Source organism: Scyliorhinus canicula, chromosome 6 (assembly GCF_902713615.1).
Source record: "Scyliorhinus canicula chromosome 6, sScyCan1.1, whole genome shotgun sequence".
In the NCBI taxonomy this organism is placed as follows: domain Eukaryota; kingdom Metazoa; phylum Chordata; class Chondrichthyes; order Carcharhiniformes; family Scyliorhinidae; genus Scyliorhinus; species Scyliorhinus canicula.
Window position 1 is genome coordinate 210190393 of NC_052151.1, and position 5634 is coordinate 210196026.

Consider the following 5634-nt stretch of genomic DNA (forward strand, 5'->3'; position numbering starts at 1 on the left):
AGAACTGGATATTGATGTGGATTGTGCTTGTGGTATTATAAACTCTGTAATAGGCCTGCATCGCTTCGCTGATTCCTTCCTTTCTGCTTCTTTTTGTTCTTTGCGTTTTAGTGACCCAGTGTTATGCGTTTTCTTTTCCATGCTGGTAGGGGTAATATTCCTGAAATAAAAACTTAATTAAAAATAGCCTACATTGGGAAAAATGAATATTGATGATTGCAAGAATAACTTGAAGGAACGCCAGATAAACCCCTACTTGATAAAAAATATAAAATAACTTACTTACACTTCAATAGGCTATGTTCATTAGTCAATACTACTGTGGCCTATGCAGCTTCAGAAGAGGAGACAATCCACTGTCCAGTGTTCACACCAGCAAGCAACTGAGACAACTGTTGAAACTTAGAAGTTTGGTCCGACTATAGTAAGACATTAAGAATGGTCCCACCACCAAGGTTAACATGTCCAGTTTGATATCAGTGTAGTGTTACAAGTCGCAACCCTTTGAGTTTACCGATCATGGCTTATCACTTCAATATCTTTGACCCCATGATTCACGGTCAAAGGTACCGATTCTCCTTTTCGGTGACCTCACGACCCTATGTACTGCTTGATATCTTTTCAAGTTGCCGACCATCTCAAATCACGAATTGTAACTTTATCTTTAAATTCACACACTCTTGCTGAAAACATGGAATTTCCTTAATTATGCCCGACCCAGGGCCCCCTATTCCACATCCTTCAACCACCTCCCCTGCATCGTTCCTTTTCATGCACTGCTTATTTGTGACCTGTTCTCATTTTTTTCTAAAACAGTTGTCTGTGTTTGTTTCTTTATTGCATTTTAATTTGATATAGGGGGCCCACTTCATCAGGGGCGCACTTACCATCGGGCAAGCTAACACCCTGGCCAGTCCGACACTAGATTTGAAACATTAACACTGTGTCTGTCTCCAAAGATATCCTCTAATTTTCTGAGCTTCAATCCTATAATTTTTAGCTTCTCACGCAGATTCGCAGCATCCGCAGTATTTTCCTTTGAATGCATGACTAGATTGATCTGAGGAATTCCAGGAGGAACATTTTGAGTGTCTCTCAGAGATATCTGTGAGCAACGATTGAATGATTAAATGATTTACTCTGATGACGAGTGACCCAGCCTCGAAACGTTAGCTCAGTTCTCTCTTCACAGATGCTGCCAGACCCACTGATATTTTCCATCATTTCCTGTTTTTTTTTAGATTTCACATCCGCAGTAATTTGCTTTTATATTGAACGATTTATGTTGCTGCATGTTAGCAAGAACGAATCAGGCGGGATAAATGATCGTGCGTTTTCCATGAAGATGTGGCGCTGACAAATCTATTTACACCCTGAAACTTTGCTATTTGCATAATTTGCTAATTTACCAGTTGAGCTTACTTGCGTTCACACTCTGCCACAACAAACATCGGATGACACCCGTTATTCCCTCTCTCAAAATAAATTCGTGTCTCTGCAGCTTCCCACTCATATCTCACCAAACTAAATGTAATCTTCAATGTCTCGAAGTAGCAATGTTGGTCTGTGTGTAACAACAGTTCTCACATCACAAGTCACTGGGGAAAAGCGAGTACAAGCTGAAGAATGTGAGAAAGGAAGCCAAAGGAAGGCTGCCGCTTTGCTTGCGAGGGAAATGAGCTGGAGAGGCTGAATTAACAATGAAGGAAACTCAAAAGATACAATATGAGAGTTTGAAGTGAGCAATGAGGAGTTTCATTTTGCATGGGCCATGACCATCAGACTATTAATCTGAGAGTCCAGAGTTCAAGGCCCTATCAGGGTTTTCATTTTGTCTCAAGGCGCTTGCTCCCCAATGAACAGGAGGAAAAAAGAATAAAAAATGCAAGATGATTTTTGAGAAGTGGAAGAATCGTGACAACGTCGTGTTTGCCAAATTGCAACAGCCATCAAGAAGTTTTGCTAGATTTTCGGTTGATGTAAAAACTCGCTCCTGGTCTTGTCCTGAATTATCCCACTATAGTTTTCTTGTCATGTTTAATCACTTCAAAATTCGTAAAATATTTCCTGTTTGTTTAGTTGTCACCTGCAGAACTGCTATAAATTAATAACTTTCAGAAATAACTGCAATTTTTACAGTTTAAAAAGCCAATTGCAGATGAATATTTTAATTTGCACTCTCAAAGTCAGCATGAGAAATCAACAATACTGGTGTTTAATCAGAATAATTGAAATCTGTTCTATACTTGCAAACCCACTTTAATGGTTGGCGCTGTGGCTTAGATGGTTAAAGTGCCTGTCTTGTAAACAGGAGATCCTGAGTTCAAATCTCAGCAGTGCCTTTAGGTCAATGCCCATATCCTGCAAAGAAATGTCCCCACTTCAATGGTGAATGCAGGACACGTTGGCAAAATCTCTGTGGCACCGAACTCCTAGTTTGCTTTACCTTGATTTTTGTCAAACTTTATTCAACATTCCATAGCTCCCATATTTCATGCAACTTCCATTTTCCTCACCTACTCCATTGCATGTTCTCCTCGCTTCAGCTCTGAGTAAAGATCAGACTGATTTGAAACATTAACACTGTGTCTGGCTCCAAAGATATCCTCTCATTTTCTGAGCTTCAATCCTATCGTTTTTAGCTTCTCACGCAGAGTCGCAGCTTCCGCAGTATTTTCCTTTGAATGCATGACAGGATTTACCTGAGGAATTCCAGAAGGAACGTTTTGACTGTTTCTCAGCGATATCTGTGAGCAACGATTGAATGATTAAATGATTTACTCTGATGAAGAGTGACCCAGCCTCGAATGCATGGCATTAAGGGTAATGTAGTAGCATGGATAGAGGATTGGTTAATTAATAGGAAGCAAAGAGTTAGGATAAATGGGTGTTTCTCTGGTTGGCAATCAGTAGCTAGTGGTGTCCCTCAGGGATCCGTGTTGGGCCCACAATTGTTCACAATTTACATAGATGATTTGGAGTTGGGGACCAAGGGCAATGTGTCCAAGTTTGCAGATGACACTAAGATGAGTGGTAAAGCGAAAAGTGCAGAGGATACTCGTAGTCTGCAGAGGGATTTGGAGAGGTTAAGTGAATGGGCTAGGGTGTGGCAGATGGAATACAATGTTGACAAATGTGAGGTTATCCATTTTGGTAGGAATAAGAGCAAACGGGATTATTATTTAAACGATAAAATATTAAAGCATGCCGCTGTTCAGAGAGACTTGGGTGTGCTAGTGCATGAGTCACAGAAGGTTGGTTTACAAGTGCAACAGGTGATTAAGAAGGCAAATGGAATTTTGTCCTTCATTGCTAGAGGGATGAAGTTTAAGACTAGGGAGGTTATGTTGCAATTGTATAAGGTGTTAGTGTGGCCACACCTGGAGTATTGTGTTCAGTTTTGGTCTCCTTACTTGAGAAAGGACGTACTGGCGCTGGAGGGTGTGCAGAGGAGATTCACTAGGTTAATCCCAGAGCTGAAGGGGTTGGATTATGAGGAGAGGTTGAATAGACTGGGACTGTACTCGTTGGAATTTAGAATGATGAGGGGGGATCTTATAGAAACATTTAAAATTATGAAGGGAATAGATAGGATAGATGCGGCAGGTTGTTTCCACCGGCGGGTGACAGCAGAACTAGGGGACATAGCCTCAAAATAAGGGGAAGTAGATTTAGGACTGAGTTTAGGAGGAACTTCTTCACCCAAAGGGTTGTGAATCTATGGAATTCCTTGCCAAGTGAAGCAGTTAAGGCTCCTTCATTACATGTTTTAAAGGTAAAGATAGATAGTTTTTTGAAGAATAAAGGGATTAAGAGTTATGGTGTTAGGGCCGGAAAGTGGAGCTGAGTCCACAAAAGATCAGCCATGATCTAATTGAATGGTGGAGCAGGCTCAAGGGGCCAGATGGCCTACTCCTGCTCCTTGTTCTTATGTTCTTATGAAACATTAGCTCGGTTCTCACTTCACAGATGCTGCCAGACCCACTGACATTTTCCATAATTTCCTTTTTTTTCCAGACTTCACATCCACAGTAATTTTCTTTTACATTGAACGATTTATGTTGCTGCATGTTAGCAAGAAGGAATCAGGCAGGATAAATGATGGGGCGTTTTCCATGAAGGTGTGGTGCTGACAGATCTATTTACATCCTGAAACTTTGCGATTTGCATAATTTGCTACTTTACTCGATGAGCTTACTTGCGTTCACACTCTGCCACAACAAGCATCGGATGGCACCCGTTATTCCCTCTCTCAAAATAAATCTGTGTCTCTGCAGCTTCCCACTCATATCTCACCAAACTAAATGTAATCTTCAATGTCGCGAAGTACCAGTGCAGGTCCCTGGGTAACAACAGTTGTCACATCACTAGTCACTGGTAAAAAGCAAGCACAAGCTAAAGAATTTGAGAAAGGGAGCCAAAGGAAGGCTTCCTTGGGTCTACTTGGGTTGGGTTGGCAAATCAATGGCAGATGCAGTATAATTTGGATGTATTGTAGAGATTTTATATCAGTGTCGCTATACAAGGGGTCAATGTAGATGCAATACAACTGAGCAAGCACTAGAGGGAGCATGGGAGAGGGAGAATGAGAGACAAACAGGAAGTCAGCCTGACTTGACAGGAAGGGGAGCTGGGGAGCAGAACACAGATAGACAGCTCAGATGTAACATAGTAGAAGGACTGGAGAATGAATGAACTGAAAATAAAGCATCTACTTCAACTGTAAGACTACAAGCTTTATTCAGACACAAGGAATAACACATGGTACCAGGCAAGTGCAGAACATTTACTATAATATTACCCATGATGCCGACAAAGAAAGACCAAAGTGGCAAGAAAACTCCAACCGGACATTTGACGTGGGAAGACTTCGCTAATTCGATGATATTTGTTGGAACCCCACCGCAGCTGAACACAAATGGTAATTTAAGTAACAACTGGAAATATTTTAAACAAATGTTCGAGATATGTCTAGTTGCAAATGATTTGAACGCAGTCTCTGACGCAACGAAAATAGCGCTGCTACTAGCAACAGTGGGTCATGAAGCTAGAGAAATTTATAATTGCTTTAGATACTTCAACGGTGAAGACAGCACCAAATTCGAAGTAATACTGAAAAAAATTGAAGATTACTGTATGCTCAGAGACCAAATTGCACAGGGAATGAGTGATGCAAAACTCAAACAATCATTACCAGAACACAAAGAGTTAACTCTGGAAATCACGATTGAAAAGTCCAGATCGAAAGAAAAAAGTAACTTTAACTTCTAACAAAGAAACATGCGCTGAAATCCACTTTAAAATGGCATCTGAGCATATTTTACAGTCTCTGGGGAACAAAAGACAAAAATCTGTGTCTGTGCATGCGCAGGAAACTGAAGCCGCACATGCACAGTTGAAATCAGTTGTTTTACGCGAAAACCGTTCTGCGCATGCGAAGCGGTCAGTGAAGGAAAATCGGTTTGCGCATGCGCAATCGATTCCTACACTTTATGTCACGATCATATGATGTCAGAAGATCCGGACCGTGCCCACTTAAAAGGGAAATGCCTGAAAATTGAAAAAAAGAGTTTTACAGCTACAAAATCCAATTTTCTTACCTCGAAAGTCATAACAATGTCTGGTGTTGTAAGA

The 5634-nt window shown here is 40.9% G+C and overlaps 1 non-coding gene across 1 annotated transcript; it reads left to right on the forward strand.

Annotated features, from left to right (window-relative positions):
* Positions 1-2268: 2268 nt before the first annotated feature.
* Positions 2269-2342, forward strand: trnat-ugu. Its single transcript has one exon. It is a non-coding gene; the product is annotated as a tRNA-Thr (tRNA).
* Positions 2343-5634: the final 3292 nt, after the last annotated feature.